The sequence below is a fragment of the Magnolia sinica genome, chromosome 5 (genome assembly GCF_029962835.1).
Source record: "Magnolia sinica isolate HGM2019 chromosome 5, MsV1, whole genome shotgun sequence".
In the NCBI taxonomy this organism is placed as follows: Eukaryota; Viridiplantae; Streptophyta; class Magnoliopsida; order Magnoliales; family Magnoliaceae; genus Magnolia; species Magnolia sinica.
In genome coordinates this window covers 41405255-41419013 of record NC_080577.1, presented here as the reverse complement: position 1 = coordinate 41419013, position 13759 = coordinate 41405255, and the positions used below count along the sequence as shown (strand labels likewise).

At 41.4% G+C, this 13759-nt stretch overlaps 1 non-coding gene across 1 annotated transcript; it reads right to left on the bottom strand.

Moving 5' to 3' along the window:
• Window positions 1–2222: 2222 nt before the first annotated feature.
• On the bottom strand, window positions 2223–2329 carry LOC131247771 (small nucleolar RNA R71). Its single transcript, XR_009172041.1, has one exon. It is a non-coding gene; the product is annotated as a small nucleolar RNA R71 (small nucleolar RNA).
• Window positions 2330–13759: the final 11430 nt, after the last annotated feature.

Sequence of the window (13759 nt, the reverse complement as noted above, 5' to 3'; positions counted from 1 at the left end):
GAAAAGGAATCCTAAAATTGTCCTAAAAAAACATATTCTGAAACTTTGGGTCATTTTGTGAAATTGCACAGAGTGAAGTTTTTTTTAGGAAACTGCACAGAGTGAAATCTATTTTAACAAACTGCGTAAATTTGAGGCGGTTTCTAGAGTTTTCCAACTAGGTGCGAAAGTTGGAGTTTCATAACTATAAATAGGACTCCCTAGGATGTTTTTAGGCATCTTCTAGGGTTTAAGGAGTGGAGCAAAAGGGCGGAGAAATCGTCGCTAAGAGTTTTTCTTCTTCTTCCTTAGTTATTTTCATGTATGCTTCTAGGGTTTTAGATCCAATCATGTCTATGGTTGGCTAAACCTCTTAGCTAGGGCTAAGAGGTGAAGCTTGTAGCAACATGGGATGTTTCTATTGCTTTAATTCATGTTTATGTTGAACTCCATGGATTCTAATTTGATATTTAAGGAATACTTTCAATTTTTAATGGTTTATTGTAATTCAAATTACAGTAGATCTGCAATAGCTTTGAGTATCTTCTTTTCCTGATTTGAGATTGTGAAATTAGTAAGTCCTGTTGTTCACCATCGTCCATTGGACATGGTAGGGTGATAGAATCCTTCCTAATCTTCACAATTCTCCTGCCTTGAGATTATGGGATTAGTAAATCTTGTTGTTTACCATTGTCTCCTGGGCATGGTTTGGCGATGGAATCCCTACTAATTATCATAGTTCTCCTTCATTGAGAATTAGGTCAATGGAAGTTCAGATTTTATTTTATTGATATATTTTCCAATTGGATAAGATAGGACTCCAATTCTAATTGTGCTACTTGAATCAAGCAAGAGGGCTCCCTGATCACTACAAGTGGTCCTTAACACCCTAGTTCCTATCTTTAAATTCTTCATTTTAATTACTTAATTCACAATTACTCTCTCAATCACTTTAAAATTAGTTTTACATCTTCTTCTAGTTCTACTCCTAGTTAATTTCAGAAACACACAAGATCAGTCCCTGTGGACTCGACCTCAGTCTTACCAGATTATTACTACATTGCGACCCTACACTTGGGGTTGTGAACAAGTTTTTAGCGCCGTTTTCGGGGATTGACGGTTGCATTTTCTGAATTTAATTAGTTTTGGAATTAGGTTAAGATTAGGATTTATTTACTTTCTATTTTTATGTTAGGGTTCTTTGTAGTTTGTTTTTAGAAACTAACTTTTCTTTCTATTTTCATATTTAAAAACTTTCCTAATTTTTTTTAGAAACTAACTTTTCTTTCTATTTCCAGATTTAGAAACTTTCTCAATTTTTTTTTTAGAAACTAACTTAGCTTTTTATTTCTAGGTTTAGAAACTTTCTTTTCCTATTTTTAGAAACTAATATACTTTCCTTTTAGAAATTTTCTTAATCTGTTTTTGGAAACTAATTTCTTTTCCTTTTTCTTTTTTTAGAAACTAGTTTACTTTCTACTTTTAGAGACTTTCCTTTTCTTTTTTAGAAATAGGTTGCTTTCTTAGTTCCTTTTTAGAAACTAATTCACTTTCCTTTTTCTTCTACAGGATCCTAATATAGAAACTTTTAGTTTGGTAACTTCTCTTTAAATATCTCTCTTTCTTTTAGGTTTAGGTTAGATTCTGAAATTGAGGGCTGAGAGTGTTTTATGCCCAAGTGGGTCCGTAATAACACTTGACATCTCTTGAGTGAAGGAGGATTGGTTGAGGCGTTATCTATCCATCACAGGATTAGACACCACTCGAGATCCATAGAGTTAACTGAAGTTATGGTTGCCAATCAACCGGCTAATCAATCTCCAAATCCACCTCAACCTAGGATTGAAGAAATCTAGGATGAGAATGAGGTGCATCAAGCACCCCCGCCTCGTACTTTATGAGACTATTTACAACTAGCAGGGGTGAGAACACCTTCATGCATGGTTTTTCCAGAAAATACGAGACATATGGATATCAAGCCAGGGGTGATCCAACTCCTTCCAAAATTTCATGGTCTTGAATCTGAAAATCCATATTTACACATGAAAGAGTTTGATGAGATCATAGCCACTTTATATTTTCTGAACGTGTCTGAGGACACCGTCAGGCTAAAACTCTTTCCTTTCTCCTTGAAAGAGAAAGCTAAGACGTGATTACATTCATTACATCCACGATCTATTGGCAAATGAAATGACATGACAAGGGAGTTCATAAAGAAAATTTTCTCATATCATAAAACGAATACCCTTAGAAAATCAATCATGAACTTCACCCAAAAGGAAGATGAAACATTCTTCCAATGTTGGGAGTGGTTCAAGGATCTTGTCAACTCATGCCCACAACATGGTTTCGAAACTTGGCGAATAACAAGCTTCTTTTACAATTGGCTGACTTCTTCCATGCACTAAATGGTTAAGATAATGTGCAATGGAGAATTCATGAACAAAGAGGTCGATGATGTGTGGGATTATTTTGACAAGGTTGCTAAAAGCACACAATCATGGGACATCTCCCCAAAATCTAGCATCACTTCTAGGCCTACTCAATCAAAGGAGGGGTGGAATTTATCTTCTGAAAGAAGATGATATAAATGCTAAAGTGGCTAATCTCACAAGAAAACTCGAGGCCATAAAAATAAAGAAGGATAAGGTTACTGAAACTGTTTGTGATATTTGTGCTTGCAACATTAACACAACTGAAAATTGTCCAACAATATCTGTTTTTCAAGAGGTAATGAATTAGCAATCTAATGTCGTAAATAATTACCAAAGACCTTTCAGTGGATCTACTTCAAATACATACAATCCTAGTTGGAGGAATCATTCAAATTTTAGTTTGAGGAATGGACAAATTGCTACTCCTCAAGGATTCCCTAATCAAATTCTAAATCAAGGGAAACCTCAAAAGGATCCGGTTCTTAAGCATATTCACAATCAAGAGCGTTTCAATCAGGGCATGCTACAAGCCTTTTAAGACCTTACAAAGGCCATACAAGGGCTTAAGACAAAAAATGTGAATGGGGAAAAGGGAAACCTTCCAGCTCAACCTCTTCCCAATCCAAAACAGCAATATGAAGTCAACAACCTGAGATCTTCAAATCAAATGGAGCAAGCTAAGTCTATCACCACTCTTAGGAGTGGGAAAACAATTGACAAATCTATTCTGGTAAGGGCTGAAAAGTCTAAGAACTCGGAAATAGATGAAACTAATAGACCTAACAACACTCCACATGAGTTAGAACAGGAACCTCAAGGCAAGCCGATTGCTCCATTTCCCCAACAGTTGATTGCACCAAAACTTCTTTATAACTCTCAGGACATTTTAGAGGTACTGAAACAAGTGAAGGTCAACATTCTACTACTGGATGTCGTTAAACAAATACCTTCATATGCCAAACTTCTAAAAGACTTGTGTATGACTAAAAGACGGTAAAATATTCAAAAGAAAATCTTTTTAACAGAAAAAGTGAGTGTCATCCTAAAGCAAAATGTGCCACAAAAGTACAAAGATCCTAGTAGCCCAACCGTCACTTGTGTAATTGGGAATTACCAGATTGAGCACGCACTTCTTGACTTAGGAGCGAGCGTAAATCTGATCCCATAATCGGTCTATGAACAACTGGGTCTAGGTGAATTAAAACCCACCCGAACCACATTACAACTTGCCGATCACTCAGTTCGTATACCGAGAGAGGTAATAGAGGATGTGTTAGTCCAGGTTGACAAATTCTACTGCCTAGTAGATTTTATCGTCCTAGATACTCAACCCATCATAGACATGAGCACTCAAATTCCTATCAACCTTGGTCGCCCATTCCTTGCTACATCAAATGCAATCATAAATTGCAAGAATGGAATCATGAATCTATCTTTCGGGAATACGATATTAGAGCTCAATATTTTCTTCAATATGAACAAATAGGCGGAGGGTGATGCAATACCCACGACATTAACATGATTGATGTCACGCCCCAAACCCGGAGATCGGATTCACAGGAATCCCGATCATCGAATCCGGTGCCGATAGCCTCCGTAATACCCCATTCTCAGCTCCTAGCGTCCATACGCCAGATTCCGATCCTAAGATCCTATAAGGAGGATTTTTTTGTACATTTAACTCGTAATAAGCATAACCACAAGATTACCCAATTCACAAAGGCAACATCATCATCACAAATCTACTAATATAATCATTTGAGTACAATGCTGAAAGGGAAATACATAAATCGAAAATCAAGCTCCAGAAGACTACTGCACACTCCAAGCTCAACACTGCTGCAACCTAACATCATCTGCACGTATCTACCATGCATAAGCTTATAGAAAGCTTAGAGGGTAGTGTAAGTGTGTGCACAAGGTAAGTGTCAAGTATTCAATGCAATGTCATAATCATATAATGTCGAAATAGGCGCAAGGTCATGAATCATACGTTATCAGAGTAAGCGAAAATACTGATAAGTTCATGAGTCAAACAATATCAGAATACGCGATATAGATCAACTATACAAATGAGGAACAATATAAAAATACGCGATACAGATCAACTATACAAATGAGGAGTCATAAAGAGTCAAATATCAGATGTCGTAACTAAACCATATAAATGCAGAAACAAGGGTAACCCAAAATGTCATATGCCACGAATGTAATGCAATATGCGGTGTGAATGGAATGACCATGCTGGAGTGTGAAGTCGGAATGATAGTACGTAATATCGCGGGCTATGGGGTCCATCACAAGGGACTTTTATCCAAACCAGTCCCATACCTAAATTTGGATAGTCAGACTCAATGTGGTAAACTCCTGATCTCAGGTTAATCGCGCGCCCCAACTGAAATCCTGGCCATTGCAAAGGTACAGATAACAAATAGTTACGCACTACCAACCCGAGTGAATAGTGAATGAATGAATGAATGAATGAGTATGCAACTCCTGCTTAATAAGTCCACATATAAGTACTGTTTATCTCTGGGATCATTACCGGGGTCTATTACACTCTACGCTAGCTTGTCGCCCCTATCTAAGCACACAACTAGGTAAGTGGAAGAGACCTCATTATCCGCCTGCCAATATCGGGCTCGGCTTGTCTATAGCGGACCAATTCCTCAAGCTGATCAGACTCAACCTAGATATTTTCCCCTCACTCAGGCGGGTAAGGTTACACCCCCTCCCAACCAACCACGGCATAGTGGGAGACGCGACCTACTGGTATACAGCCCTCATGCACTCATATACATCCACTCGGTCTCGACGTTAGGGCGTCTCCTGGCCACGGAGGTTTAGGAATTTTCACCCAGGGACATCTATGGCGCCCGTATGCTAGAACCAAACATTTCCAATGTCTCATCTGGCCATCCACGATATGCCTATGGAGGCTACAGCCCTGATATCGCTAGGGCATGCAGTAGTCATATCACAAAATACGTGATGCATGAGTCAAACAATCCAGTCATACATCAATCCTGCGCATGTCGTGTGCTCATGTGAGATAACCTCCGCCTATTACGGAGTCTCATAACAACCTGCTCAATGATATATGCAATGGTCAACCACATCTCATAACAAACATACAGATGATGCGTATGGGCATGTATCATGATGTTATGTAGTCACATACTCATAATCGTATCAATAACTAGCATCGACAATCGACTCCGGCAATGTGGACATTTAACCAACATTACTCCCAAGGAATGGCCCACATAGAGCCTAACATATAATGGACCCATGGCCTCATACAAGGGCCAAATATACAACACCATGGGCCTCACTCAAGAGGTTAATACACATCATGATGGGCCTCTCACATGGGCCTAATATCACAATGGACTCCATCGCCTGGCCCTCAAATGCATCATAATGGGCCTCATCACATAGACCTTATATTCATTAAATTAGGCCTTAAACACAGGCTGAATATACATCACAATGGGCCTCAAATACGAGTTGCATGTACATCATATAGGTCTCGACAATCAGCCTCGGCAATCAGAATCGGCCTCGACAATCGAAATCGGCCTCAACAATCGGAATCGACACTCGAAATCGGCCTCGATACTCGACCTTGATAATCGAAATTGACCTCGATACTCGGCCTCGACAATTGGAATCAGCCTATACAATCAACCTTAACAAATGGGAATCGGCCTCGATACTCAGCCTCGACAATTGGAATCGGCCTCGATACTAGGCTTCGACAAATCAGAATCAGCCTCGATAATCGGAATCGGCCTCAACAATCGGAATCAGCCTCAGCTAATTGGTCAATCGGCCACGACAATCGGAATTGGTCACGACAATTAGAATTGATCGATAATCGGCCTCAATACTCGGAATCGGCAATCGGTCACGATAATCGGCCTCGATCGCTAATCGATTATTTAGCCATGACAATCGGAATCAGTCATGACAATCAGAATCGATTAATAATTAGCCTTAATACTCAAAATCGGCAATCGGTCACGATAATCGGCCTCAATACTCAGAATCGGCAATCGGTCACAATAATCGGCCTCGATCGCTAATTGGTCAATCGGCCACGACAATCGGAATCGGTCATGACAATCAGAATCGATTGATAATCGGCCTCAATACTCAGAATCGGAAATCAGTCACAATAATCGGCCTCGATCGCTAATCGGTCAATCGGCCACGAGAATCGGAATCGATCTATAATCGGCCTCAGCTAATCGGTCAGTCGGCCACAACAATCAGAATCGGAATCGATAATCGGCCTCAACTAATCGGTCAGTCGGTCACAACAATTAGAATCGGAATCGATAATTGGCCTCAGCTAATCAGTCAATCGGCCACGACAATCAGAATCGGAATCGATAATCGGCCTCGATGAGAATGGGCCGAACAAGGCCTCAGGGAAGGTCACAACGTGGACATTAAACCATCATTGCCCATCAATGTGGCCATTTAACCAACATTGCTCCCAAGGAGTGGCCCACATAGAGCCAAATATAATATGTAATGGGCCCATGGCCTCACACAATGAGCCAATACACATCACTTATGGGCCTCACTCATGGGCCGCATGTACATCACAATGAGCCTTGGCACATGGGCCATAAATACATCACATCGGGCCTCATATACATCAAGTGGGCCACATCAATGGGTCGCACTAATAGGCCTCATAAACATCAAATATGCCGCATCAACGGGTCGCACTAATGGGCTTTATAAACATCAAATAGGCCGCATCAACGGGTCGCACCAATGGGCCTAATAAACATCAAATGGGCTGCATCAACGAGCCGCACCAATGGGCCTTATAAACATCAAATGGGCCGCATCAACGGGTCGCACCAATGGGCCTAATAAACATCAAATGGGCCGCACCAATGGGCTTAATAAACATCAAATGGGCTGCATCAATGAGCCGCACCAATGGGCTTAATAAACATCAAATGGGCCGCATTAACGGGCCACACTAACAGGCCTCATAAACATTAAATTGGCCGCATCAACGGGTTGCACCAATGGGCCTAATAAATATCAAATGGGCCGCATCAACGGGCCACACCAATGGGCCTAATAAACATCGAATGGGCCGCATCAACAGGCCACACCAACGGGCCTCATAAACATCAAATGGGCCGCATCAACGGGCCGCACCAATGGGCCTAATAAATATCGAATGGGCCGCATCAACAGGCCACACCAACGGGCCTCATAAACATCAAATGGGCCGTATCAACGAGCTACACCAATGGGCCTAATAAATATCGAATGGGCCGCATCAACGGGCCGCACCAATGGGCCTAATAAATATCGAATGGGCCGCATCAACGGGCCACACCAATGAGCCTCATAAACAACACTTCGGGCCGCACTATTGCTAAAAATGAATCCTATCGCAAGATCATCTGGACCATGCTACAAATAGTAGTGAAGATTATGATTTCTACTGTTGAAATTCCATAGGGCCCACCATCACATTTCTTTCCTATCCAGTCTATTCATAAGGTCACAAAGACCTGAATTTAGTGGGAAAAACAAATTTCATACTTATCCAAAACTTATGTGCTCCCAAAAGGGGTTCAATGGTGGGCGTTCAATCCCCACTGGTCGTTGCAGTGTGGTCCACCTGATCAATGGCTGGACTTCATGCACCTATCACGATGTGGCCCGCTGAGATGCATTTTGAGATCCAACCTATTCATAAGTTAACATAGTGATAGATGAAGTGAAAACAAATATCAGTTTAAATGGAAGCTACTGTGGCCCTTAGAATTTGAATGGTGGATGTCACTGTCTTCACTACTGCAATGGTGGGCTCCACTGTCTAAATCATGGTGGGGCACGCAGCACCACCCAAACATTGTCCAGCACCGTCCAGCACTGTCTGAACGGTGTAGATGAAACAAATACATCATAGTGTGGTGTCCACAGTCCAGATGGAACCCGCTGAACTTGGTGAAGTCAATGCACCAGCTATATAGCTAACATGGGGCACGTCAGCCAATCAGCTCGGCACACCAAATACATAATATAAATATATTAATATAATACTACTATTATTATTAAAATACTAGGTCCAGTCCAGCGTCCAGACCCTGGACGTTTGGATGGACGGTTTTGATAAAACGCTAATGGGCAGCATGGAAATAAAACACATACCTATTGGTGGCCCCACCCTCACACGAGCCACACGTGTGAGGTGGCTCCACGTCCCATGGAAATGGACGGAAGGCGTGGATATACGCATACATCATGGTGGAGATCCATGTGCTGGTATAGCATGGTAGGATACATCTGAGATTTGAATCTGCCTCATCCCATGCCTGGGAGGCTTGGATGGGCGGTGTGGATACGCCACACATGCAACAAAGTGAGGTATATGAGCATGGGACCCGTCAGCTTTTGAAACAAGCTGATATTTGTGGTTTTCCCACCGTCCAGGTCTACGGGACGGTGTAGATGAACCATGCTAGGTGGGTCACACGGACGGTTGGTGTGAATGAAATACACACAGCATGTGGGTCCCACTTACACGTGTCCCACCATAACACACACACATATATAAAATACAAATATACAATAACTGCTGGGCTGCAACACATTGCAGGAGGTGGACGGCTGGAGATATATCCATCTGATGGGTCCACACGTGTGGGACCTACCAGCTTATACGATCAAGCAGATATTTGTTTCTTCCTTTCATCAAGGGTCTGTCCAGGAAGGACGGCCTGGATATGTATCTGGTGGGTCCCACCGTCCCATGGTGCTGGACGGTGTGGACACCACACATGCATCATCAAGTGGGCCCCCACGTGCTGGAGGCAGCATTTGAACCAGGTGGTGCCACCGTCCAGAGCATCTGGACGGTGTGGATGGAAGACATACATCACGGTGGCATCCACGGAAGGGTGGGTCGTCCCACACCAAATCAAAGTGGGCCATAAACAAAGAAAAAGAGAAATGGAAAGAGAGAGAGACGGTGAGAAGGGGAGGGACCCGCCACTATGGGCCCTCCCTATATAATACATACATCAAGATGGGTCTCACATATGTGGGCCATTAATCCACAAATCAACTCAAAAAAGACACCCACCTTTGGTCTTCCTGGACTCCTTCCATCAACGTAACCTAAAGCTCCAAAGGGTGCGATTTAACGGTTAAGATTAATTTTAGCAGGTGGGATTGGATAGTAGGGAGTGGTCCATGCCAAGCTTCTCTCATGGAGCTTGGACGATGGACTCTCATGGGTTGCTTGGGAGAGTGAGAAAGAGAGATGAGAGAGAGAGGCATGAGAGAGAGAGAGATGGGTGTGATGGGTGTGAGTGAGTGATGTGTACTTGTGTAAGAGAGAGTTGACTTTAGGGGAGGGGTGGTTGTACTTGGGGATAGGTGAGTGATGGAGTGTGATGTGTACTTTGATTGATCGGATTGATGGGATTGATGTGACAGATTCTCTCAAGATTGCAACGTGCGGCGTTTTCCTCGAACTGAATACGAGCCCACATCTCCTAGCCCGGGAATCGCCTTGGCACGTGAGATGCGGTGTTGGAACTGCAGCGACAGCGCGGTCACAATGATACAAGTCTCAGGTTGAGCCACTCTAGAATACGGGACACGACTCGAGGTTACGCGCAGCTACCGATAATAGATCGCGAGTTGCCGAAATTCGACCAGGAGAACCGCGGAAGCCTACGAAACAGTACGGGATAAGATATGGGCCTCACAATTGATTCGTTCGTGGAAGATAGAACCCTGATGACCTTATCCTCTGACCCTCTAGAGACGTCCTTGGCACACTCCCATGATTTGGATGATGATACAATTAGGGAGACGGGTGTCATACTTGATACTGTGCCGGTACTTGAAGTTAACCGGTGAAGGCCACAATTTGAAGAATTACCCCCAAACTGATGTAGTGCCTCTACCGTCTAACCTCAAGGCATCGAAACTTGACCTAAAACCTTTGCCCTCTGATTTGAAATATGTCTATTTATGTCAAGATAAGACATACTGAGTAGTGATTTCTTCCCACCTGGAGCAAGAATAGGAGAGTATACTTATCTCTACTCTCATTGAGCACAAAAGAGCCCTTGGATGGTCGATTGCGGACCTCAAGGGAATTGACCCTTTGATTTGTACTCACCGCATTCATCTCGAGGATAATGTGAAGACCTCCCAACAACCACAATATAGAATAAATCCAAACATGAAGGAAGTGATTAAGGCCGAGGTTTTTAAGCTATTAGAAGTGGGTATCATATACCCAATATCCGATAGTCAATGGGTGAGTCCAACTCAGGTGGTTCCTAAAAAGTCAGGAATCACCATCATAGTCAATGCCAATAATGAACTCATGCCAACTAGGATCACTACTGGTTGAAGAATGTGCATTGACTACAGGAAGTTGAATACTGTCACGAGGAAAGACCACTTTCCTTTGCCCTTCATCGATCAAATTTTGGAAAGGCTAGTTGGTCATTCCTATTACTGTTTCCTTGACGGATATTCGGGCTACAATCAGATCAAGATAGCCTTTAAAGATCAGGAAAAGACGACATTTACATGTCCTTACGGCACATTTGCTTACTGAAGGATGTCATTCAGACTATGTAATGCTTCCGTCACTTTTCAGCGATGTATGTTGAATATTTTTTCTAATATCATGGGGTAATATTTAGAGGTCTTCATGGATGACTTATCGGTCTTTGGTCCATGATTCAGTGAATGTTTAAAAATTTTGAAAATTGTGCTGAAGCGATGTGAGGAAAGGAATTTGGTACTTAATTGGGAGAAGTGTCACTTCATGGTTCGTAAGGGAATTGTCTTAGGACATATCATATCTTCCAAAGGAATTAAGGTAGATAAGGCTAAGATTGATCTTATCTCTAACTTACCTCTACCCAAGAACATACATGATGTGCGATCCTTCTTAGGACACGCCGGATTTTACAGAAGATTCATAAAGGACTTTAATTACCTCTCTCGTCCTTTATGCAATCTACTTCAAAAGGATGTACCATACGAGTGGACTGAGCAATGCCAGGAAGCTTTTTCTAAGCTCAAAGGCATGTTAATCACCGCACCTATCATGCAGCCACCTGATTGGAGCATTTCTTTTGAACTTATGTGCGATGCGTCCGACTATGCTCTTGGGGCGGTATTAGGTCAGAGAAAAGATAAGAGGCCCTACATTATACATTATGCAAGTAGAATCTTATATCCTGCCTAAGTGAATTATACAACTACGGAAAATGAACTCTTAGCCATAGTATTCACTTTGGACAAATTTAGGTCCTACCTAATTGGATCCAAGATCATCATCTACATAGATCATGCGGCACTCAAGTATCTTCTTTCTAAGAATGATGCTAAGCCCCGCTTGATAAGATGGATCCTTCTACTCTAGGAATTTGATTTAGAAATAAAAGATAAAAAGGGAGTAGCAAATGTAGTGGCTGACCACCTTTCCCGCCTTGATCTCTCTGATGCCCTTGAGATGACACATATAAATGACATGTTCCCTAATGAATAATTGTTTAAAGTCTCTCAATTACCTTAATTCATAGATAATGCTATTTATCTTGACATAAGTTCCACCCCGACATATTGGATTGCGCAAGATAAAAAGAAATTCTTTGTCGAGGTACGTAAATTCTTCTGGGATGATCTGTATTTATTCAAATATTGCCTACACCAAATCTTAAAGAGATGTATGCCAGACAATGAACACCAAAGTGTCATCTCCTTTTGTCACTCTTAGGCCTGTGGTCGTCACTTTTCTGCTAAAAAGACCACGACCAAAATTCTGTAGTGTGGCTTTTATTAGCCCACTATGTTCAGGGATACTCATGAGTTTTGCAAAGCTTGTGAGCGTTGTCAGAAATTGAGAGCATTGTCACGTAGATATATGATGTCTTTACACTCCATTCTTATCATAGAAGCATTTGATTGTTGGGGCATCGATTTCATGGGACCATTCCCCCAATCCTTTGGAAATTTATATATTTTACTAGCAGTAGACTATGTCACTAAATGGGTCGAAGCAATCCCATGCCTGAACAATGACCATCAAACCATCATTGAATTCTTAAAAGAAAACATCATTTTCCGATTCGAAACGCCTCGAACTATCATTAGTGATGGAGGATCACACTTTTGTAACAGGCCATTCACAAATTTAGTGAAGCAATATACCATCTCATACAAAGTGAGCACTCCATACCACTCATAAACAAGTGGGCAAGCTAATATTTTCAATAGGGAAATTAAACACATACTGGAAAAAATGGTTAACCCTAACTACAAGGATTGGTCAATCTGCTTAACCGATTCTTTATGAGCTTACCGTACAGCATTTAAGACTCCTATTGAAATGTCTCCCTTTAGACTTGTCTATGGGAAGGCTTGCCACTTACCTGTGGAGTTGGAACATAGGGCTTACTAGGCGATTAAAAATTTAAACTTTAATTTGGACAACGCTTGCTCGCTACGTAAACTTCAATTGAATGAACTTGAGGAAATCCGGAACGATGCATACGAGAAATTGAGAATTTACATGGATAGAATGAAGGTATTTCATGAGCAACACATTCTTCAAAAATCATTCACACCAGGTCAGAAGGTCCTTTTGTACAATTCTCGATTACATCTCTTTCTGAGTAAACTTAGATCTCGTTGGACCGGCCCTTTCACTGTTACTAATGTTTATCCTCATGGGGCCGTCGAGATTTGGAATCCAAATAATGGCAATGATTTTAAAGCGAATGGACACCATTTAAAGCCATTTGTTGAAAATTTTGATTTAAAGGACATGTCCATACCTCTGAATGATCTTGATTGACCTCCTAGTCTGACGGAGGTGTAGTTAGGTTTACTGCTTTTTGTTGTTTAGGATAGTTTGTTTTCCGCTATTTTAAGATAATTTGCTTACTATCTGTTCGAGACTTTTGTGCTAACCCATCTTCGTACTAAGATCATTGGAAAAGCCTTAAAATTCCTTCTTCAGGTACTATCTTTCCATCACTCCCCTTTTCTTTTCATTGCCTCTTTTACATTACATGCTTATTTCTTTTACATTGAGGACAATGTAGCTTTTAGGTTGGGGATGGGGGATTAGGTTACCTAATCAGTTGTTCTCCTAGTCTTTGAGCAAAATTTGTATAAAAAAAAAAAAAAAAAAAGGTGCAGAAAATTGAAAATTTTATGAAAAATAAAAGTATAAGATGCTTAATGTTAATGATTTATATCACTTGTATTCAGTTACTTGAAGATTTCAAAGTTAAGTTCGAGTTATTAATCCATGAGTAGAA